General features: G+C 45.2%; 1 non-coding gene across 1 annotated transcript; it reads left to right on the forward strand.

Moving 5' to 3' along the window:
• The first annotated feature begins 2,373 nt into the window (after window positions 1–2,373).
• Window positions 2,374–2,448, forward strand: Trnat-ugu (transfer RNA threonine (anticodon UGU)). Its single transcript has one exon. It is a non-coding gene; the product is annotated as a tRNA-Thr (tRNA).
• Window positions 2,449–26,083: the final 23,635 nt, after the last annotated feature.

A 26,083-nucleotide genomic window follows, 5' to 3' on the forward strand; every position in this document is an offset into this window, starting at 1 on the left:
CACGAGTGGGTCTCCGTGGCATTGCTGTTTGCTTGCTTCACACGTTTGCACCACACTGGGTCTTCTGGCGGTGAGCATTCTCTAATAAAGGGCAGACACAGATGGCCCTTTGTTAGTTATGCCACTATGCTATCTGTTTATGGACGATGTTGAAACCAATATTAGTAGATACACTATCCCCCAAAAGGCATATGCCACCATTGGATCAAAATCGACGTCGTCTCTCCAGATGCACTAAGTCTTTTCCGGCTGTGTAAATCAACTACTGGTCCATTACGCTGTTGGCGGCACATCACTAGAAATAGCAACAACTCCAAAATATCTAGGAGGAACTGTAGGGAGTGACCGCATATACAAGTTGTAGGAAAAGCAAATGCCAGTCTAATGTTCATGGACAGAATCCTAAGGAAATGTAACATATGTACGAAAGAGCTTGTTAAAAAACAATTGTTCGACAGATTCATAAATATTGCTCGTCAGTCTAGACTCCTAATCAGTTTAGATAGAAGAGACAGATCAAACGAAAAGCAGGGCATTTCGTCACGGTATTGTAAGGCCGGCGAGAGGGCTTTACAGAGGTGCTCAACAAACTCCAGTGGTAGATGATAGAAGAGAGGGGTTGTGCATAATTGAGACATGATCTCAAAGAAAGAAATCAGAGAAAGTGGAGCTAATATGGAGACTTATCGACAAACATTCTTCTAATGCACCATTGACGAAGAAGAAGAACCGCCTTTGCAATTACCTGGAAGGTGGGAAAAGGGAGTCTACCTTGACGTACTCGCCGTCACACATTGTAAGATGGCTTGCGGAGTATAGACACACCCGTAAAAATTCCTGTTATGGATCCGTGATTTAGATTTTCCGTGATTTCTTTGAACCCCTTTCCCATCCTTGTCCATTCTGTGGCTAAACTCCGTCTAATGACCACTAAGTAACCATTCATCTCCGTGCTGAATGCCTTACCGACTGAAGAGCTCTTCACGGTCAATTTACCTCACATTAATTGTTTTCTGCTTTGTTGAGGGGTTGATGGTGTATATAATTTCACCCCAACCGCCCTTGCCCGCTCCCTGCAGAAGGGCCGTCTAAGGGTCAAGCACTGCACAGATTGTAATATGGTTTAAATGGCTCTGAGCACTATGGGACTTAACATCTGTGGTCATCAGTCCCCTAGAACTTAGAACTACTTAAACCTAACTAAGCTAAGGACAGCACACATCCATGCCAGAGGCAGGATTAGAACCTACGAGCGTAGCAGTCCCGCCGTTCCGGACTGAGCGCCTAGAACCGCTAGACCACCGCTACCGGCACAGATTGTAATAGTATCCAGTAAAATTAAACTTTTTTATTCGCTTCAGATCACAATACCTTCAGTAACGAGACTCGTGATTAACGATCTAGGAAAGAAATAGACATCTGTTGTGCACGTGAACAACACTTTTCATTCAGAAGACGTAATGACAGCAAATACACAATACTTCATCGTCAAATTCACTGTGTTAAGAGCCAAACGTAATTACGAAGGTGGCTGATTCTCCTGATGTATCCATTTATTATACATGTTCTTGTCGAAGCTCGTGGTGAAAGATTTACCAAGGCGTGCTGAAAAGTAATGTCTCTGGATTTTTAATTCCGTTCTCAATCTCGGTTGAGGTATTACATATCAAGCATATTACTTGGTCGACTTTCCCCGCTTCGCTGATGCAAGTTGCAACTCTCTGCTGCTAGAGCGCTCCAAATTGCAGCGTGTACCATGAAGGTGTGTAACACAACTATGTCGGTGCGTGCGAAACAGCGTGCTGCAACCAAATTACTAACCGAAGATAACTGAAAACACGAATTCAAATAGTTCGTCAATAAATGGTTCACCCTGTCGTTCAACATGACAATAATGCTAGTACACACGCGAGCACTACGACGCCTTGGATCCACTGTGATCGAGCTCCTTCCATGTAGTCCTGACATTCATCTCTTTCTGAAACTTAAGGAACAACTTCCAGGGCTTCACTTTCATAGTGATGAAGCGGTTAAAGCAGAGGCAATATTTTAGCTCCGTCAGCAAATTCAAACATTCTACAATGACGGTATCAACAAATTGGTTTCTCTTCGGGAGAAACGTATTTGTCACTACATGTCCGAAAGAACAGATGCCATCTTCATATCGTTTGAGGCTAACCGGGTGATGACCTTCTTCAGTGCGGACGCACAAGATTTGCCTGAACTCTTATGGGACTCGGTGGATTGTCTTCCGCGAGTAATGGGTATAATGGCAGGGACACTACGAATGTAGAGTGTGGACTATTAGTTAATAATGAGGGACCCTGGGGGAGCGCGCCGACGATAAATCCCTGCTGTCGCGCTGTCCTCAGTGCCCTCGGTGGCTCAGATGGATAGAGCATCTGCCATGTAAGCAGAACATCCCGGGTTTGAGTCCCGGCCGGGGCACACGTTTTCAACTGTCCCCGTTGATGTATATCAACGCCCGTCAGCAGCTAATGGTACTGATTTAAATATAATTTTAAACAAGTTGAATATCCATACGTTTGTAAATATCAAATTCCTCAACAATATTTGCCTAATCTCCGTCTCCTACAGACATACGAAAGTAGGCGAGACAACGTATTTCAAAACTGACCTTTAAAAATTCATTTCGACTTAGGAACGTACTAGGAGTATGCTTAGGAGCACACTAGTAACACATAAATATTATGCCCCTTCACTTTCAAATTCACTTGTGTAGCTTTTTCTTCAAATGGAACGATATTTCAGTTTGCAGCTACCCATAATGCACCCTGTAATCACACTCTTAATACATATATTTGCCACGAAATCCCCAAGCAAAGAAATTCGTACCTGGAATCAGCTCACAACGTCATATTCATGGCTTACTCTCTTAAAATATCCACGGGATAAATTGCAACTGACAACATACAGAGACTTTAAGTGTATCAGTGTACCCGAAATTGCATCAGAGGAGCAACAGATAAGTTGGGAGACGAGTTCCATTCCATTCCTGGACTTGAAAGATAAGCTCAATGGCTTTACTAACAAACTAACTCTATTACATATTAAATATGCTCCCCCCAAAGGACCGGAAACCTGAAGGGAAAACCTGGACCTTGGCTAACGGAAGAGCTAAAACAGTTGATGAATCTCGGAGACAATGCACATCAGACTTACAAACGACCTCCTAGCATTGAAAATAAAAATAATTACAAGCAGAAAACAAACAGAATTAATCAGTCTGAGAGAAACGATAACTAAAACATGCCAATACATTAATCTAAAACATAAAGACGAGAGGCTCTATGGAAAAGCTTGTATGATCTAGAGAAGTACTGGCAAAGTAGAAGCTGCAGCTGATTAATTTGTCTCAATAAAGGAGCTAAACTAGTAGACTTTAGAAATGACCATCATTGAACTGTAAAGAAAACATAGATTTACTGATTATTTCACGAAGTTAAATGATGGTAGTCGCGAAAAATTGTATCTTGAGGTGACAACGCCGTCGAAAAATCCTGCAGATCAGCATTTACTGTACAGGATGACGTCACATTGCAAATGATCAAGCTTATTGTTAACCTACTACTGATCACAAGAAATACTGCTCCCTGGACCTTGAAGCTCTTGCCTGCACAACACAGCAGAAACACTCGTTCCCATCAGAATACAAGCATTAGGGATCCGATTGCTAAGAAGGGTAGCTGGGTACATTCTTGATGTTATTATTATCCAGTGGGCAGAAAATATTTAGGAAGACAGAGGAAAATCAACAATTTCAACCAAGTGGCTGTAACAGCCAAATGCCTAATACATGCAGAGAGAAGAGGAAGAGATATCATATTAGAAATATTATGTTTCTTTTAAGTAACTATGATTTTAATAAGCTGCTTAATTTCATATAAAACTCTGATTTGGTGTAAGAGGGGTCCTGAAGGCCAGATTAAACGAATAATTAAAAAATTAAACACTACATAAGGATGTCCCAGGATGAATGTTCAACATTCAGGGATGACAGGAACGATCATTTGAAGCAGAAAACTTCATATGGACATATGCGCTATTCTGAATGGTTTCTGAGATAGAACATACACACCTGGAAATGGAAAAAAGAACACATTGACACCGGCGTGTCAGACCCACCATACTTGCTCCGGACACTGCGAGAGGGCTGTACAAGCAATGATCACACGCACGGCACAGCGGACACACCAGGAACCGCGGTGTTGGCCGTCGAATGGCGCTAGCTGCGCAGCATTTGTGCACCGACGCCGTCAGTGTCAGCCAGTTTGCCGTGGCATACGGAGCTCCATCGCAGTCTTTAACACTGGTAGCATGCCGCGACAGCGTGGACGTGAACCGTATGTGCAGTTGACGGACTTTGAGCGAGGGCGTATAGTGGGCATGCGAGAGGCCGGGTGGACGTACCGCCGAATTGCTCAACACGTGGGGCGTGAGGTCTCCACAGTACATCGCTGTTGTCGCCAGTGGTCGGCGGAAGGTGCACGTGCCCGTCGACCTGGGACCGGACCGCAGCGACGCACGGATGCACGCCAAGACCGTAGGATCTTACGCAGTGCCGTAGGGGACCGCACCGCCACTTCCCAGCAAATTAGGGACACTGTTGCTCCTGGGGTATCGGCGAGGACCATTCGCAACCGTCTCCATGTAGCTGGGCTACAGTCCCGCACACCGTTAGGCCGTCTTCCGCTCACGCCCCAACATCGTGCAGCCCGCCTCCAGTGGTGTCGCGACAGGCGTGAATGGAGGGACGAATGGAGACGTGTCGTCTTCAGCGATGAGAGTCGCTTCTGCCTTGGTGCCAATGATGGTCGTATGCGTGTTTGGCGCCGTGCAGGTGAGCGCCACAATCAGGACTGCATACGACCGAGGCACACAGGGCCAACACCTGGCATCATGGTGTGGGGAGCGATCTCCTACACTGGCCGTACACCTCTGGTGATCGTCGAGGGGACACTGAATAGTGCACGGTACATCCAAACCGTCATCGAACCCATCGTTCTACCATTCCTAGACCGGCAAGGGAACTTGCTGTTCCAACAGGACAATGCACGTCCGCATGTATCCCGTGCTACCCAACGTGCTCTAGAAGGTGTAAGTCAACTACACTGGCCAGCAAGATCTCCGGATCTGTCCCCCATTGAGCATGTTTGGGACTGGATGAAGCGTCGTCTCACGCGGTCTGCACGTCCAGCACGAACGCTGGTCCAACTGAGGCGCCAGGTGGAAATGGCATGGCAAGTCGTTCCACAGGACTACATCCAGCATCTCTACGATCGTCTCCATGGGAGAATAGCAGCCTGCATGGCTGCGAAAGGTGGATATACACTGTACTAGTGCCGACATTGTGCATGCTCTGTTGCCTGTGTCTATGTGCCTGTGGTTCTGTCAGTGTGATCATGTGATGTATCTGACACCAGGAATGTGTCAATAAAGTTTCCCCTTCCTGGGACAATGAATTCACGGTGTTCTTATTTCAATTTCCAGGAGTGTATTTAATGTGCATTGTTATTTCTTTCTTTTATTATTCAGTACATTGTCGTCGTTTATAATGTACCACAATAGGGTAAATGAAGTCGAGACGAATAATTTACAATAGGACACGTGGGTTACTAAGTCGGGAAACAAACTTAAATTGGCCTACAAGACCTACCTATATCTCAGCGCATGCACGTCTCGTGAGATTTTCATTATTTTATTGCTCTCTTCACGCAAACTATACGTTCTACAGAAAAAAAATGAATAGAACCTTTCACAGGAAATTTAATGTACTTTAATTTTGTGCAGCAACACGTTTTTGCTACAGGCCGTGTACAAAAGTAACTTTAAATGTTTTCTGTCTCAGAAACACTTTGGAATAGGGCATATATTCACAATTTAGTTTTTTGTTTCAAATGATCGTTCCTGTCATATCCCTGAATATTGACTATTCCTCCTGAGTCTACCTGTATACATGTGTGCTAAAATAGTTGTGTGGTACACATACCGCTACTTTATAAAAAGCTGAAATCAGACGGAGAGGTGGCCAGTCAGGAAAGTGAGTTGCAAGATGAATTAGTGTGCCAAGAGCGCAGAGCACAAAGTGACACCTAAAGTCACTGTGTGATCTGCTCCATGCGATCTTATCCAGGGAGCAGCGAGCTACCTTGTAATCTGAACTGTATGAGTGCTAAGGAGAAGTGAGCTAGTGAACTACCTTGTGATCCAATCCCTGAGAATGATAGGAAGCATGAGCTAGTGGACTACCTTGTGATCCAATCCCTGAGAATGATAGGAAGCATGAGCTAGTGGACTACCTTGTGATCCAATCCCTGAGAATGATGGAAAGCATGAGCTAGTGGACTACCTTGTGATCCAACCCCTGAGAATGATAGGAAGCATGAGCTAGTGGACTACCTTGTGATCCAATCCCTGAGAATGATAGGAAGCATGAGCTAGTGGACTACCTTGTGATCCAATCCCTGAGAATGATGGAAAGCATGAGCTAGTGGACTATCTTGTGATCCAATCCCTGAGAATGATGGGAAGCATGAGCTAGTGGACTACCTTGTGACCCAATCCCTGAGAATGATGGGGAGCATGAGCTAGTGAACTACCTTGTGATCCAATCCCTGAGAATGATAGGAGGCATGAGCTAGTGGACTACCTTGTGATCCAATCCCTGAGAATGATGGGAAGCATGAGCTAGTGAACTACCTTGTGATCCAATCCCTGAGAATGATGGAAAGCATGAGCTAGTGGACTATCTTGTGATCCAATCCCTGAGAATGATGGGAAGCATGAGCTAGTGGACTATCTTGTGATCCAATCCCTGAGAATGATAGGAAGCATGAGCTAGTGGACTACCTTGTGATCCAATCCCTGAGAATGATGGAAAGCATGAGCTAGTGGACTACCTTGTGATCCAACCCCTGAGAATGATAGGAAGCATGAGCTAGTGGACTACCTTGTGATCCAATCCCTGAGAATGATAGGAAGCATGAGCTAGTGGACTACCTTGTGATCCAATCCCTGAGAATGATGGAAAGCATGAGCTAGTGGACTATCTTGTGATCCAATCCCTGAGAATGATGGGAAGCATGAGCTAGTGGACTACCTTGTGACCCAATCCCTGAGAATGATGGGGAACATGAGCTAGTGAACTACTTTGTGATCCAACCCCTGAGAATGATGGGAAGCATGAGCTAGTGAACTACCTTGTGATCCAATCCCTGAGAATGATGGGAAGCATGAGCTAGTGAACTACCTTGTGATCCTAACCGTGAGAGTGGTGGGGAGCAGTGAGCTAGTGGAGGATGACAGTGGTGGGAGCGGCGAGTTATTAGGGGGAGGGGGGGGGGGGGGTTGATGCCTACGTCGCATTGTGCTACGCTCCTACAGCGCAGTGGCTGAAGACTGCAGCTTATATGATTGCTGACAACACATTCCGAGTCCGATGCTAAGTCAAAAGTTAAAGGTATGACGGATCTTGTTGGAGGTGCTGAAGAAGTAACAACTCACTCAAAAGTATGTATACATTGACTAGGCTTCTGAAATTTGAGATTTTCTATTCAAATGAAGTGCGGAAATATGATGTAGGAAGTGTTTTCTATCTTGATGTACAGGTCTGAAGACGCAGTCCTCGTTAGCGTCGGTAGCTGCATGGTCAGAGCAATGGATTGCGAAAGGAAAGAACGTAGATTCTATCCTTGGCCAGGTCAAAAAAATTATCCCAGTTGTGGACTGGGTGTTATACTGTGTTGTGCTGACTTTTATACCCTTATATTTGGCATTACTATTGAGATAGATGAATGGGTACAGCCTCACGGCCAATAAATTGAAAAAAAAATTAGCTTTCCTTATTTCCTGTTGTTTTCATGGATGAGAAAAGATTCACGTACTATCAAGGTACACAGATCTACATGTGCAGATGGTCTATAACATATTTTTTGTAGCTTGGGAAATGTTTTCTTAAAGACATGGCGTGAGGTGCCCTTGCAGAAGCTCAGAAAAAAATGGTTCAAATGATTAAGCACTATGGGACTTAACATCTGAGGTCATCAGTCCCCTAGACTTAGAACTACTTAAACCTAACCAACCTAAGGACATCACACAAATCCATGCCCGAGGCAGGATTCAAATCTGCGACCGTAACAGCCGCGCGGTTCTGGACTGAAGCGCCTAGAGCCGCTCGGCCACAGCGGCCGGTCATTACAGAAGCCTACTGGAAAATTTTCATTCGGCTCATTACAGCCACACATTATTAAATCAGATGAGCTACCATTCATTTTTTCTGAATCACCCATCACCCACTCCTTAGAAGGATCTGGCTCTTCGAATCAATTCAGGAGCAGACTGCCCATCTCTACAGCACTGTCGGGCCATACAGCTACCACAGCACAGACAAGAAGCCTTGTGAGCCCATACCTGTCAATACTAAATGTTCCGAACCAGTTATTAGCAATGACTCTAGAGGCACGGACACCTCTAGCCCGTCTTTCACTCATGCCACAACGTCAATATGGACAGTTCAACCGGTGCCGTCAGAGGGTCACTTGGAAGATGGACCGGCTCGCCGTGGTCTTCAGCAATGAAAGTAGATTCTACCTGCAAACAAGTGATGGTCATTTGCACTTACGTGAGCGCTGTCTCGTCACACTAGCCCCATCTCAGGCCTTATGGGTTGGGGTGCTATAAGCTACAACCCTCGTTCACCTTTGGTATTTCTGGAGGGACGCTGATCAGCTATAGGTACGTGCGGAATGTTGTTAGACTCTTTCTTCTGCCGTTCTTGCAACAGGACAGTGACGTGTTATTCCAACAGGATAATGCTAGCGCACACACTGTCCGTGAAACTCAAGGTGCTCTGCAAGATGTGCAGCAACTTCTGTGGCCAGCACAATTTCCAGACTTGTATCCAATGGAGCACTTGTGGGATATGATGGGATGAGAACTGACTCGTGTGACAAGTAAACTAATAACTCTTGCAGAACTACGTGAACAGGTCGAGCAGGTGTGGAATAACGTAAGGATAGTATTTGCCATGTGTACGACCGACTGGATGCCAGAGTCAGGGCCTTCATTACAGGCTATGGAAGCTGCACCACATACTAATATGGGTGTTCCAGCATGGGTTGATACCTGACACCTCAGAACTGCTTGTGCTATTGATCTGAAAATGCAAGCAATTCATGTACTCCATATGCTCTGTTGTAACAATAACCTCTAAAAGGGAGTACTAATTTTTTCCGGCAGTGTATCATGGATCCATTAATTTCGTTCATTCTTTATGTTATGAATATTCGCCTTTAGCATTCTATATGCATTCGGATCTGAAGATGGCCATTTGACTGGTCGAAACTAGTAATCATTGTATCGACCTTCCGATCTTGCGATAAAAAGTTTTCCTAAAGAAGACTACAAAACCATACGGAGAGCTTTACTACCGAAATTCCGAGAGATTACTTTCCAGGAAGAATCGGACAACATACTACTTCCCCCCATATACGTCTCGCGGAATGACCACAAAGAGAAAATTCGAAAAATTAGTCCCAATACAGGAGTTTGCCGACAATTATTTTTCCACGCGCCGTTCGCAAATGGAACAGGGAAGGGTGTATTAGTTAGTGCTAGGAGAAATACGCTCCGCCAGACTCTGTCAGGGGCCTTACGGAGTATAGATGTTGATGTAGAACGGCGTACATCTTTATCGGCAACAACTGGTCTACATCAGAAGCACCCATTTATGTCTTATATAAAAGCAAATAACTGATGGGATATTGTGCCGTTCTTCTTTTAAAAGCCGTGTTGTCCATAGGACCTGCAAACGTTTTGTTACGATGGATGGCTGGGAGTTCTTTTCTACATCAATTTGTGAGGACAATAGTCTTTCTGGTTGATTGTAAGAAGTAGCAGACTTACTGTTAATGCAAGACAATTTTTAAATAATCTGCTTACGTGGGGTTAATATCAGTAAACTTTCTGACGTTCAGGTGAAAGACTTATACACTCCTGGAAATTGAAATAAGAACACCGTGAATTCATTGTCCCAGGAAAAGGAAACTTTATTGGCACATTCCTGGGGTCAGATACATCACATGATCACACTGACAGAACCACAGGCACATAGACACAGGCAACAGAGCATGCACAATGTCGGCACTAGTACAGTGTATATGCACCTTTCGCAGCAATGCAGGCTTCTATTCTCACATGGAGACGATCGTAGAGATGCTGGATGTAGTCCTGTGGAACGGCTTGCCATGCCATTTCCACCTGGCGCCTCAGTTGGACCAGCGTTCGTGCTGGACGTGCAGACCGCGTAAGACGACGCTTCATCTAGTCCCAAACATGCTCAATGGGGGACAGATCCGGAGATCTTGCTGGCCAGGGTAGTTGACTTACACCTTCTAGAGCACGTTGGGTGGCACGGGATACATGCGGACGTGCATTGTCCTGTTGGAACAGCAAGTTCCCTTGCCGGTCTAGGAATGGTAGAACGATGGGTTCGATGACGCTTTGGATGTACAGTGCATCATTCAGTGTCCCCTCGACGATCACCAGAGGTGTACGGCCAGTGTAGGAGATCGCTCCCCACACCATGATGCCGGGTGTTGGCCCTGTGTGCCTCGGTCGTATGCAGTCATGATTGTGGCGCTCACCTGCACGGCGCCAAACACGCATACGACCATCATTGGCACCAAGGCAGAAGCGACTTATGTCTTACATAACGACCTAACTAAACACGTTTAGAATAGCTTTCATTGGCCTATTGTAGCAGTCACCGTCTTTTCCTAGGAACCACAGTCACCATTTGCTGTGGGTTTTCCTCCAAAAGCCACTCAAACTGTGCGGAACCGGTCGTAGTATATGGGTTTGTTGACTGTACTCTTCCACATCCGTTATATGAACAGCGAGCCGTTCGCACAAGGTGTCTTACTTGATTTGTCTTCCGTTTCGAGAGTCTTACTGCATTACTCATATGAATCTCTCCTCGAACAATTTCAGCTTTGAAATCCTCAAGAGGACATTGAGCAATATGAGAAGATGGCATGTCTATAATTTGTTTTCGGGAGACGGCGTAAATGTACACTCCTGGAAATGGAAAAAAGAACACATTGAGACCGGTGTGTCAGACCCACCATACTTGCTCCGGACACTGCGAGAGGGCTGTACAAGCAATGAACACACGCACGGCACAGCGGACACACCAGGAACCGCGGTGTTGGCCGTCGAATGGCGCTAGCTGCGCAGCATTTGTGCACTGCCGCCGTCAGTGTCAGCCAGTTTGCCGTGGCATACGGAGCTCCATCGCAGTCTTTATCACTGGTAGCATGTCGCGACAGCGTGGACGTGAACCGTATGTGCAGTTGACGGACTATGAGCGAGGGCGTATAGTGGACATGTGGGAGGCCGGGTGGACGTACCGCCGAATTGCCACAGTACATCGATGTTGTCGCCAGTGGTCTGCGGAAGGTGCACGTGCCCGTCGACCTGGGACCGGACCGCAGCGACGCACGGATGCACGCCAAGACCGCAGGATCCTACGCAGTGCCGTAGGGGACCGCACCGCCACTTCCCAGCAAATTAGGGACACTGTTGCTCCTGGGGTATCGGCGAGGACCATTCGCAACCGTCTCCATGAAGCTGGGCTTCGGTCCCGCACACCGTTAGGCCGTCTTCCGCTCACGCCCCAACATCGTGCAGCCCGCCTCCAGTGGTGTCGCGACAGGCGTGAATGGAGGGACGAATGGAGACGTGTCGTCTTCAGCGATGAGAGTCGCTTCTGCCTTGGTGCCAATGATGGTCGTATGCGTGTTTGGCGCCGTGCAGGTGAGCGCCACAATCAGCACTGCATACAACCGAGGCACACAGGGCCAACACCCGGCATCATGGTGTGGGGAGCGATCTCCTACACTGGCCGTACACCTCTGGTGATCGTCGAGGGGACACTGAATGATGCACTGTACATCCAAAGCGTCATCGAACCCATCGTTCTACCATTCCTAGACCGGCAAGGGAACTTGCTGTTCCAACAGGACAATGCACGTCCGCATGTATCCCGTGCCACCCAACGTGCTCTAGAAGGTGTAAGTCAACTACCCTGGCCAGCAAGATCTCCGGATCTGTCCCCCATTGAGCATGTTTGGGACTGGATGAAGCGTCGTCTCACGCGGTCTGCACGTCCAGCACGAACGCTGGTCCAACTGAGGAGCCAGGTGGAAATGGCATGGCAAGCCGTTCCACAGGACTACATCCACCATCTCTACGATCGTCTCCATGGGAGAATAGCAGCCTGCATTGCTGCGAAAGGTGGATATACTCTGTACTAGTGCCGACATTGTGCATGCTCTGTTGCCTGTGTCTATGTGCCTGTGATTCTGTCAGTGTGATCGTGTGATGTATCTGACCCTAGGAATGTGTCAATAAAGTTTCCCCTTCCTGGGACAATGAATTCACGGTGTTCTTATTTCAATTTCCAGGTGTGTATATCGTAGGTAAATCTGACGTTTCAATAGTTTCCATAACGAAATCTATCTCGAAATCTATTAGAAAATCCGAAGAAATGCTGGTCATAGGTAAAGTGTACCAGCGGCAACACGCAATCAGTACCCTCACTTCGCCGAAAAAATGGTGACGTCACTGATGACAGTGCCACTAAAGCAGAATTACTAAACACGGTTTTCCGAAATTCCTTCACCAAAGAAGACGGAATGAATATTCCAGAATTCGAACCTGGGACAACTGCCAATATGGGTACATTAGATGTCCGTGATGTAGCGAAACAGCTTAAATTACTTACTAAAGGCAAGCTCTCCGATCAAAATTGTATATCAGTCAGGTTTCTTTCAGAGTATGCTGGTACAACAGCTCCATATTTAGGAATCATACAGAACCACTATCTCGTCGAAAGATCTGTACCCAAATACTGGAAAGTTGCACAAGTCACACCAATACGTAAGAAAGGAAACTGGAGTAATGTGCTAAATTACAGGCCCGTATCACTGACGTCTACTTGTGGTAGGATTTTGGAACATATACTGTTATCGAATATTATGAATAACTTCGAAGAAAACGATTCATTGACAACAGTCAGCACGGATTAAGAAAATATCGTTTTCGTGAAACACACCTATTTCTTCATTCTCACGAAGGAATGACTACTGTCGACAGCGGATGTCAAACTGATTCCATATTTTTAGATATCCAGAAGGCTTTTGACATTGTTCCTCACAAGCGACTTCTAATCAAATAGAGTGCCTATGGAGTATAGTCTCACTTGTGCGACTGTATTCGTGAGATCTAGTCAGAAAGGTAGCGTTCGTAATAATCGACGGAAAGTCATTAAGTAAAACAGAGGTCATACCTGGCGCTCCCGAAGAATTTCTTATAGGCACTTTAATGTTCCTGATCTACATAAACGACAGAGGACACTGTGCAGTCATCGTAGATTGTTTACAGATGACGGTATCATTTACCGTTTTGTGAAATTATCAGATGATCAAAACAAACTGCAAAATAATTTAAACAATATACTTGTTTGGTGCGAAAAGTGGAAGTTGACTCTAAATAAGGAAAAGTATGAAGTCATCCACATGAATAGTAAAAAAAAAATCTGCTAAATTACAGTTACACGATAAATCAGACAAATCTAAAGGCTGTATATGAGTACGTGGTGTCCGTTCTTTCGGACATGTCCTAAAGAACAGACACCACGCTTTCGTATAACTGATACGCCTAGCTGGGCAATGGATTAACCATCTTCAGCGAGGATGCACAAAAACGTCCGACCTTCTGTGGGAATCTCCGAGTACGGAACTTGGAGGAAATGGACAGGGACAGCGGGTAGGTGGCGCTCGATGGAAATGTGAATAGGCCGCGAGGGGTGCCGAGATAATCCGATCAATTGCGCAAACGCTGTGTCCCAGATGGCGCAGTGGTTAACGCAACTGCCCAATAAGCAGGAGAGCACAGGTTCTAATCCCGGTTCGATACACATTTTCACTCGTCGCCGCTGATTCCCCATGCAGCTGACAACAGTGATTCCCTCTCCTTTCTTCCTTCTCCTTCCCTGCCCTCTCCACCTTCAATTTACATCTAAAGGCTGAAAGTTCAACTAAATATTTAGGGATTACAATTACGAATAACTTAAACTGGCAGGACCACATAGATAATGTTGTGGGGAAAACAAAGGCTGCGATTTATTGCTAGAACACCTAGAAAGTGCAACACCTCTACTATAGAGACTGCTCCCTCTAAACCATTATGAGAACCGTGTTAAAGTCTGTACATAGGCATTCACACAAAATACACCAGATGTATCGTGTATCTTGTTTTTTTGGTGATGAAACCACATTTACCAGTTATAGCCAGGTAAACTGCCGAAACATACACTATTGGTCTGTTGACAATCCCCGTTGGTTTCGTCAGGTAGAACGTCAGCGTCCTTGGAGTGTAAACGTGTAAAGTAAGATAGTGAACCAATCAGCTCTTATGCCCGTGTTTCACAGACGGAACACTGAACGCCCACAATTATCACGGCCTCCTAACACATCATCTTTCAGGGGTGCAATAAGACGGTACCAACATGATGGCTGCCCAGCCAATAGTGCATGACGTACTACATCATGTCTTCACAAATTGTTTCCAAATCGCTAGATTGGACACAGAGGGCCTGTAACTTGGCCGGCACGATCCCTGGATTTGACGCCTGCAGATTTTTTTCTGTAGGGAAAGCTGAAAGATGCTTTTAACACAGACATACCAACTAAACCCGATGATACGTAACGATGTGTTACTGCAGCCTGCTTGGACATCTCCGCTGAAATGCTTGCACGTGTGCAGCAGTCGTTCCATACCAGACTGGAGGCGCGTACTGCCGCTGCCGGTGGTCAGTTGTGATGGTCAATTGTCTCGTTACTGGTCGGAATCCACATAACTAGTGTATGCACTTGTATTATTCTTTAGTGTGTGCTGCCACATATATTGTGGAAGTGTCGGAGTGGGATCTTTTCAAAATATATTTCGTAAATGACTCGCACTATAGACCCACAACAAACACCACTAACAGTCTAATTTACCCTACTCTTAGTTTGTTTATGTCAATAGGCATTGTTCCATTTAAAAAGTGTATGTCTGCACAAAATATACTTTGTAAGTATTATTAAAATCTGTTTATTGGCTAAGAATACTAGGCCCTGATTACCAGTCCATTCTATGAAAACTGCGCATCAATAGCACTTTCCATTTCCACAATATTTCCGGTGCAAGTTTTAGGTGATTAATCCTGTGCATGTAAGTGTAATATGGTCTATAATTACAGATTGGATAGAAAATGATGGGTGTCGCAGGTATTTCTTTTACTGCAAAAGTTGTAAACTTTAAGTTTTAAACGAAAATTCCACAAAAATACGTTGCAGAAGGGGTGGTAGCGTACACCCAGACAGATGTGGAGTGTTGTAACAGTTGTGTCGTGGAGTCAGTTGTAAAAAAATGTGGTTTTATTCAACCTTAAACCATGGTTTCGACGGATGTAAGCCCGTCTTCTCCAGAAATACACGTAACTAAAATTTCGCCGGCTTGAGTGGCCGAGCGGTTCTGGGTGCTACAGTCTGGAATCGCGCGACCGCTACGGCCGCAGGTTCGAATCCTGCCTCGGGCATGGATGTGTGTGATGTCCTTAGGTTTAAATAGTTCTATGTCTAGGGGACTGATGACCTCAGAAGTTAAGTCCCATCGTGCTCAGAGCCATTTGAATCATTTTTGAACTAAAATTTCTCATATGAAAAACAGCAAATAATCAAGCGATCCGATATTTGTCCAGTGAAAATCTGTTGTCAGCTCACATCATTGTACACATTATTAAATATACTGGCAGCTCCACTGGACCCACATCTGGAGATATGGTCTGGCTGTAGTTTCGTATGACAGTAGGAGCACTCTCGTGATTATCTCACGAACACTGACTGTAAATCTGTAAATAACTCTTGTGTTTCGACTTATGACTCCATTCATGAGTAGCGTCCCAGAGGGTGTTTTCCAGCAGGATAACGCTCGCCCACATGTCGCTCTTGTAATCTAACACGCTCGACAGAGTGTCGACAGGTTGCCTTGCCCTGCTCGATCACCAGATCTATCTCCATTCAATTACATATGAAACATCTTCTGACGACAACTCCAGCGTTATCCACAAACAGCATTAACCGCCTCTGTATTGAGAGGCCAAGCGCAACAGGCATGGAACTCCATCCTACATCTGGCACCTGTACAACACAATACATGCACGTTTGCATGCTTGCATTCAACGTCCTGATGGTTACACCGATCATTAACGTACCAGCATTTTATATTTTCAATGGCTTATATCACGCTAGTGTTAACCTGCGATCTTGGAAAGCTAATCACTTAAATATGTTACCTTGACAAATGCATTCCCGAAATTTCATTGTTCTACATTAATTACTTTCTGTTGTTGTATGTTACACATTCAGTACACAGATTATACGTTGCTATGTCTGCTGTCTATGGCTGAAACATAGACTCGATATTGATGTCGATCAACATGTTAGAAAAGGATCTATAGCGACGTTGTACATCCATCCTAGGCATAAACTGATTTCTTGACCACGAGCTCTGTTCAATATTAAGAAAAATATTAGTGATCATATCAGACTACGCTGCTGTATTAAGTAATCTCTTAAACCATGCGCTTACCTGCGCTGTGGAATTAGTGGGAGCATCATCACCTATAGACACTTCATTTTATTTCAAGCACTCGTATGGTTAAAAAAAGAAAGAACCATATTTTATAATACACTCCTGGAAATGGAAAAAAGAACACATTGAGACCGGTGTGTCAGACCCACCATACTTGCTCCGGACACTGCGAGAGGGCTGTACAAGCAATGATCACACGCACGGCACAGCGGACACACCAGGAACCGCGGTGTTGGCCGTCGAATGGCGCTAGCTGCGCAGCATTTGTGCACCGCCGCCGTCAGTGTCAGCCAGTTTGCCGTGGCATACGGAGCTCCATCGCAGTCTTTAACACTGATAGCATGCCGCGACAGCGTGGACGTGAACCGTATGTGCAGTTGACGGACTTTGAGCGAGGGCGTATAGTGGGCATGCGGGAGGCCGGGTGATCGTCGAGGGGACACTGAATAGTGCACGGTACATCCAAACCGTCATCGAACCCATCGTTCTACCATTCCTAGACCGGCAAGGGAACTTGCTGTTCCAACAGGACAATGCACGTCCGCATGTATCCCGTGCCACCCAACGTGCTCGAGAAGGTGTAAGTCAACTACCCTGGCCAGCAAGATCTCCGAATCTGTCCCCCACTGAGCATGTTTGGGACTGGATGAAGCGTCGTCTCACGCGGTCTGCACGTCCAGCACGAACGCTGGTCCAACTGAGGCGCCAGGTGGAAATGGCATGGCAAGCCGTTCCACAGCACTATATCCAGCATCTCTACGATCGTCTCCATGGGAGAATAGCAGCCTGCATGGCTGCGAAAGGTGGATATACACTGTACTAGTGTCGACATTGTGCATGCTCTGTTGCCTGTGTCTATGTGCCTGTGGTTCTGTCAGTGTGATCATGTGATGTATCTGACCCCAGGAATGTGTCAATAAAGTTTCCCCTTCCTGGGACAATGAAATCACGGTGTTCTTATTTCAATTTCCAGGAGTGTATATATATTTATTTACCCACAATCATACATTGTAAATCTCTACTTCTTTCTTGTCTGGAGAGCAATCACTACCCAGATGTAGACCGATGGCATTCCAGGGGATGGTCGCCATTCAAACTATACAGCGTGCATCTTACTGCATAGAGCCAATCACGCATCTCTCTTGTACTGCCTTTAAATTCAAGCACCAGATCCGGGACTGTACCAATAGTAACAAAACTTACGTATAAAGAGAGAATAGCATGACGTTATTGATTGCATATAATAGTTCTCTGTGGCAGAGTACATCAGCTACCATTCTCAAGAAAAATTGACTTTGTTAACAACAAAAAGAATTAACATTTAGCTACTGTCAGACTTCATATATCCATTTGGTTCATGCTGTTGATGATAATGCGGTCACCGTGCGTGCTCAACGTTTTCTACATTACTATGCTGTTCCAAGACTTCCCACCTACCCTCTCCCCTCGCTCCCACGTGATAATGCGGATGCGGTCAGCGTACATAGGCATAATTTCGGTAAATCAGATCACACCACTCCTGATCTTCAGTCAGCTTGCAGATACCTCATATTTAATCACCTTCCACGTCCTGAAAAGAAAAAAATTACTGCTGCGTGATAGTACGAAAACAGTCGGCGCATACGCACGATTTCGTACTACTGCGAGCGCAGTGTACTCAGTATTTCTAGTTGTTTGCATACGCGAAATTTCGAGAAATCGATCACACGAGCTATTTCGCGTCGCAAAGCGGCATTTGCTGCTTGCAGTTGTCCATCAGAGCTCGCGCTGAGCAGATATCGCGCGCATGGTCGGGTCTATCTTTGCAGAGCATGGGGCTTAGGACAGTTCGTGAATTCACATATTAAATGGTCAGCAATGGAGTACTGGTAGCAGGCTGCTGGGGACATTCTTGTAGCTTCAGAGTGTATTCACGAATCTTAAACATCTGCAGTTCAACTACACTGAAGAGCCAAAGAAACTGGTGCACTTGCCTAATATCACGTAACGCCCCCGCGAGTTCACAGAAGTGCCGCAGAACGACGTGGCATGGACTCGATTAACGTCTGAAGTAGTTCTGGAGGGAACTGACACTATAAATCCTGCAGGGCTGTCCATAAATCCCTAAGATTGGGGTGGAAGAGGCCAAACAGCGAGGTCATCGGTCTCATGGGATTAGGGAGGGATGGGGAAGGAAATTGACCGTGCCCTTTCAGATGAACCATCCCGGCATTTTCCTGAAGTGATTTTGGGAAATCACGGAAAACTTAAATCAGGATGGTCGGATACAGGATGGAACCATCGTCCTCCGAAATGCGAGGCCAATGTGCTAACCACTGCGCCACCTCGCTCGGTAATCCATAAGAATACGGGGTGGGGTGGGGAGGGGGGGGGGGGGGTGGAGATCTCTTCTGAGCGGCACGTTCCAAGGAATCACAGATACGCTCAGTAGTGTTCATGTCTGGAGAGTTTGGTGGCCATCGGAAGTGTTTAAACTGAGAAGAGTGTTCCTGGAGCCACACGGCAGCAATTCTGGACCTATGGGGTGTCGAAATGTCGTGCTCGAATTGCCCAAGTTCGTCGGAATGCACAAAGGACGTGAATGGATGTAGGTGATCAGCCAGGATGCTTACATACGTGTCAGCTGTCAGAGTCGTATCTAGACGGATCTGGGATCCCATATCATTCCAAGTGCACACGCCTCACACTATTACAGAACCTCCACGACGTTGAACAGTCCCTGCGGAAGGGCTGCACTTCCGTCACGCTGAAAGATTCTCTTCAGTCGTCGTTGGTCCCATTCTGGCAGGATCTTTTTCCGGCCGCAGCGATGTCGGAGACCTCATGTTTTATCGGATTCCTGACATTTACGGTACACTCGTGAAATGATCGTACAGCAAAATCCCCGCTTCATCGCTACCTCGGAGGTGCTGTGTCCTATCGCTTGTGCGCCGGCTACAGCACGACGTTCAAACTCACTTAAATCTTGATAACCTGCCAAAGTAGCAGCAGCACACCGATCTAACAACTGCTCCACACACGTATTGTCTTAGGTGTTTCCGACCGCAGCGCCTATTCTGCCTGCTTACATAAACTATGTGATCAAGAGTATCCGGACACCCCCAAAAACATACGTTTTTCATATTAGGTGCATTGTGCTGGCACCTGCTGCCAGGAACTCCATATCAGCGACCTCAGTAGTCATTAGACATCGTCGGTGAGCAGAATGGGGGCCTCCACGGAACTCGTGGACTTCGAACGTGGTCAGGCGATTGGGTGTCACTTGTGTCAAACGTCTGTACGCGAGATTTCCACACTCCTAAACATCCGATGTGATAGTGAAGTGGAAACGTGAAGGGACACGTACAGCAGAAAAGCGTACAGGCCGACCTCGTCTTTTGACTGACAGAGACCGCCGACGGTCGAAGAGGGTCGTAAAGTCTAACAGGCAGACATCTATCCAAATCATCACATAGGAATTCCAAACTGCATCAGGATCCACTGCAAGTACTATGACAGTTAAACGGGAGGTGAGAAAACGTGGATATCATGGTCGAGCGGCTTCTCATAAGTCACACATCACGCTGGTAAATGCCAAACGACGCCTCGTTTCGTGTATGGAGCGTAAACATTAGACGACTGAAAAATGGAAAAACGTTGTGTGGAGTGACGAATCACGGTGCACAATGTGGCGATCCGATGCCAGGGTGTGGGTAAGGCGAATTCCCGGTGAATGTCATCCGCCGGCCTGTGTAGTGCCAAAAGTAAAATTCGGAGGCGGTGTTTTTGATGAAGGGGGCTTTCACCCCTTGTCGTTTTGAGTGGCACTATCACAGCACAGGCCTAAATTGATGTTTTAAGCATCTTCTTGCTTTACGCTGTTGAAGAGCAATTTGGGGATGGGGATTGCATCTTTCAACACGATCGAGCACCTGTTCATAATGCACGGCCTGTTTCGGAGTGGTTACACGACAATAACCTCCCTGTAATGGACTGGACTGCACAGAGTCCTGTCCTGAATCCTATAGAACACCTTTTGGATGCACAGAGTCCTGTCCTGAATCCTATAGAACACCTTTTGGATGTTTTGGAACGCCGACTTCGTGCCAGGCCTCACCGACCGACATCAATACCTCTCCGCAGTGTAGCAATCATGGAAGAATGGGCTCCCATTCCCCAAAAAACCTTCCAGCCTGCGATAGTGGAAGCTGTCGTCAAGGCTAAGGGTGGGCCAACAACTTATTGAATTCCAGCATTAACGATGGAGGGCGCCACGGACTTATGTCATTTTCAGGCAAGTGTTCGGATACTTTTGATCACATAGCGTATCTCTGTATTTGAATAAGAGTGACTACACTAGTTTCTTTGGCGCGTCAGTGTATAATCTATGTTATTTATTTTATAGTTGCTCAGTTTAGTGGGATTGTTACGTGACTGATTTAGCAAAGGCTGTGTAACGTGGTTTATTTGAGGTGACGATCAAGCAACATCTGTATGTCGGAATTATTTTTATAATGCCCTGCTTTGGTTATGTGGTACTGCAGTTCGTAGTACATTATGTATTTTATATCAATAACCGTTTAAGATCGTAATGTTTGACTGCTTTACGCTTTTTTTTTTTTGCCTGAATACGGATTTAGAAGCGCTCTATGGTTCTTCACTGTCCTGCAGGAGTCATAAGGGCCTGCAATAATGTTTTCCAGTCAGCCATGGGAATAGATTTAAGGATGACAACGCTAATATTCAATGGAAAACTCCATATCGGATTAAAAGAACACTAAGATTTACGCTTACTACATATGGTTAGTAAAATTTGCTTGCTTGCTGCGGAATCTGAGCTGTATGGAGGATGGTAAAGCGAATTTCGTTGGGGCAATATATGGACTCAAAATACCCTGCGGTTTGTATTTGGTTTTGTGCCCCGGCCAATAATTTGAGTCAGCAGAGCGCCTTTTCTGTTAGTCCCCCCCCCCCCCCCCCCCATCCCACAAGAGATAGTGAGCGTATGCTTCTTCGAAGTAAATATCTAGTGGGGTTTCGTCCTACAGACATATGGTTTTTTCTGGAGGTTCACGCGCGGAACTCATGTCTGTGAAAAAGCAAGTGGTGCAGTGTTTAGCACAACGGACTAGCATTCTGATGATGCTACAAATCCATGTCTGTAATAGTGTTCTTTAGAGTGACGAATACATTCCATGCATCTTAAGGCCTACCTTACACCAGGGAAGGCGGCATACGTGTAAACTGTTCAATAGGCATGGGAAGATTTTAAGGTAGGTCAGTATGCTTACTGAGAAATTTACCCATACAAACTTGCGTGACGTGTTCTATTCTATCGTCTACTCCTTCGTTAAATGTGTAATGTCAGCTTTTGGACGTTAGAAGAAGAAAAACAAACACAGCATTTACGGTAGCAGCTTTTCATAACATCTTCTGACGATGTGTCGCTTTCTTCGAGATATTTCATAATTTTCGAGCAAGGAATATGTTCCGTATTCTTACTGCAAATTTCAGTGATTCCTTCATGTATAATGAACAACTCTCCAATCTTTAGTTACAGATCCTCCATTGAGATACTGGCTGTATATGATTGTTATATATGAGCATATTTCATCATTGTATCTTGAAAGAAACGTAAGTGGTATGGGATCTGAATCGGAAAACTTTCCTCAACCGCTGTCAGCTTGCTGTTTACGTGGATTTACGTTCATAAGACTGACTAATAACTATGTGTAGGGCACGGGGTGAAATTTATGCTAGCCAAGCCTGGTGGTTGCGTTACTGTGAACGGTAACTGTTCAATACGTTGGCAGTATAGGTGTGTTTCAAGAGGCTTTCCACTGCTTTATACGTCTGGGAACGTGTAGCGATAGTATCGATATGCAACGTGATTACAGAAAAATGTCAATTACTTTGCTGCTAGATACGAATTCATTAATTACAGTCATACTGCCGACCATTTTTCAGCAGTCGCACACAATTTTCCTAGAGAATTTGTCGGACTAACAGTTAAATTATATGTGTAGGGTCTGATATCACTTAATTGAGGCTAGGAGCATATTGGCGCTGGCTTAGCCACGGCAGTCGACGGAATATTCGTCGTGACAAGCCCCTAATAGTATTATTTTAATCACAGGCAGTTAATTCTACCTGTTTTTGTCTACTCCACTACTTTTTATGGCTGGTTACACTTGACACCGCGTCCATCGTTGTGTAGCCCGAAAAAATGTGTTGTTACTATGGTTGCAAAAAGCAACACTTTTCTAGAGGTTATTATTTGGTAGTGTTAAGGATAAGAACAAAAAACTAGTAAGAGGAATGCAAAAAAAAGTTGTACATCTCTAGAAACATGACTATCTCGCTGGCGATGACCATGATGTTGCTTTTTGATGTGTTAGAATAGTGCTTCAATGCTACAGCAGGTAACATTACATGTGTAAATGTCCTATAGGTCCACCACGCTACGCAAATATCAACACACATTAAAAAAAAAAAACTGTGATTACCCTCCATGTTCGTTCCAATCTATAATTATTTGTCAAATATACAACACGTTTAGAATTTTCGTGGTGTGAGAATAGATTTATCGTCTAATCACGAGGAAATGTGATGGAAGCCTATTCTTACCTACTGTGGCGGTGTAAAGCAGTCCATTATTCACACATACATATGGCTGAATTACAATCAGACTGAAACGCTAGCTAGTTCTGCATACATTTCGCGTGGATTGTGATGCAGCGTCATCAGAAAAGCATAAAACAAACTACTATTGTGGACTTTGAGTGCATATCGAAGGTTTTCTGACTCGAGCAATGGATTTATTACGCACATGAATGTCCTGATACTTACAGTTTATGTGATTTGGTTATCACTAAGTTGGAAAGATAACGTACTGCGCAAGATGTGTGTGCTGTCTGGCACACGTTGTCAACGCTAGTGACACCTCTGTGTGCGTGCAGCAAGGCTGGCGAGCTGAGAGACATATGGAGGATGTAGCACCTCGCGAAATTCCTGGTGCTCTTAAGCCTGTCTCTTGGTTAATTTATGAGTGTATTTTAAGATATGGTGCTGATGCATTTATGGGTACAGGGTGCACATTATACCAGTATTCTGGCTTTTTTTCAAACCCAGCTGGGTGGATCAGATGTCAGTTTTGGTGGCAAAGAGGCAGCCCATTGGAATGCGACAGCAGGCTGCTGTGGAACACTTCCGAATTACCGTTCAAGATGTTCTGTGGGTTTCTAACTTTGCACAACCGTTGTTACTGTTGTGTCCTGCGGTCGGCAGGAAAAAGAACTAACAGTCAATTTGAACACACTTTATTACAATTAAAGAAATAAAAAAAGTCTCCTTCTTATACACTAAGTTTCAAACGCAAGAACAACAACAAAATCCACAACACTTGTGGGGACAAATCAAATAAGGAGACAAGACAACTGAAGAAAAATACTGACCAAAATCTACTCTATCAAATACAAAAGACAACGGGCTACTGCAATCCCACAGCGAGTGAACACAATGTAAGTACTAGCCGGAGCTGTTACTATCGGTTGGTAACCACTGACGGTCTAGGCGTGTTTATAAAGCCAGTCGGCGGAGTGCTACATCGGTCATATGAGTTCCGATTGGTGGAACACTGTTACATGTTGTCTAGCGAAGTAGTACCCGTGTTTATTTGGAAAGTCCGTTATTGTTTGTGTCCGCTGGCGACGTTTCCTCTGCGCTGCTGAGGGAGGGTTAGCAGCTCATCTTGCGTATCGGTTCTGCGGGCCATCTAACAATAAGGGGCCGCTACGACAGTGACACCGCTGTATTATGTTCTTTAATGTAGTAAACTGTCTCGTTTCCGACGTTTTTTCGGTCAGTGCCCCAACAAATGGCTATTTGCAGTTACTATGGCTAGCAAAAGCACTACCTTCCCAGAAGTTTCCTTTGTTGGTGTTAAGAATAACAGCAAAATCTAGTAAAAGTCGTGACTGTACTGTGGTGAAAAATATGTTTCTCCTGCTGGTTTAATATAACACTAGCCTAGTGACATAAACGTTGTTATACACACAACATCCGATTCAACCAGTAGACGACATGGTAGTTCCGGTAAGCTGGGCCTTCTAAAAGTACTGAGGCAATAGTTCTGGATATTTTGTATACGTATCACATTAACCGTCCTTGGGGAAGCTTATTACTCCAGTAGCCAAACCGCAGAACATCACACACAGACAGCAATTTTTCACTGTATGCAGAGAGACTCGCCGCTGGAATATGACAGGAGGCTGCTGCGGAACACTTCCGAATAACAGTAATGGCTGTTGTTCCATCGGTTTTAAACTCTGAAAACGGTTGTTGTGTTGGTAGGTGTACAACGTCTAAGAACGTCCAGATGTGAATGGGGTTTATAAACAGAATTTTTTCGTGTTTCTTTAATGCAGTAAATGGTCATGATTTTAACATTTTCGACCAGTACTCCAAAGTATGGCTATTTACGTTTACTATGCCCAGCAAAACTCAGCAACGGTTTTCTTTGCTCGTGTTAAGAAAAATAGCAAAATCTAGGAACGGGGAAGGGGGGAACAGTTAATGGTTCCAAAAGTACCCTTCCCCAAACACCGTTAGGTGGCTTGGGGGGGGGGGGGGGGAGGGTTATGTGGTAGATATAGTCGAGGATTGCAAACAATACCTATACGTTTCTAGACACCTGACTATCTTGCTGGCAAATATATAGATACATATACGACTTGGTGGGTGCTAGCTAATTCTGCACACGTGACTGCTTTGTGTTGGAATCCTCACAGAATTTTTTTGATGTGTTATCGAATAAAACAAGCAAATATTCCAGTACAAAATCTATATTAATTTCTGCTATATATACTACTCAAAATAAAAAAGTTACACGGTCTCGGCGACGTTACAAAAAGCAAGGTGTTGAAACATGCGAAGAATAGGCCACACCTCAGAAATTCATGTGAGCTGATAGGCGAACTGATGAGATTGGCACTAAATTTCACCATGGTTCTGCTCAACGCCATCGTGGAAGTGTCTCACGATTGGAAGGTCATGACACTCCTTTTACATATATTTCACCCCTTCTTCTGACACCTCTTCGATGGAAGTCAAAATAGCGACATCCACGGCTGGAATCAAGCGGTTTTTTATAGTTGCCCGAGAAAACCATTTCAGATCCACCGCCAATCAGAATCGAAACGAAAAGCACTCGGGAGTTGGCATAAAGGACGTCAATGTAACCACCCCTCCTCAAGAGGCGTTGATTCCACACCTTTCGCAGTCGGACACGACAGTTCACAGTGCGATGAGCAACAGTATGACGTCCCTGACAACACTGAACACTGCTCACACTGCCTGGATGATTGAACTTACTCTAAGGACATCG

The sequence above is a fragment of the Schistocerca gregaria genome, chromosome X, assembly GCF_023897955.1.
Source record: "Schistocerca gregaria isolate iqSchGreg1 chromosome X, iqSchGreg1.2, whole genome shotgun sequence".
Taxonomy (NCBI): Eukaryota; Metazoa; Arthropoda; class Insecta; order Orthoptera; family Acrididae; genus Schistocerca; species Schistocerca gregaria.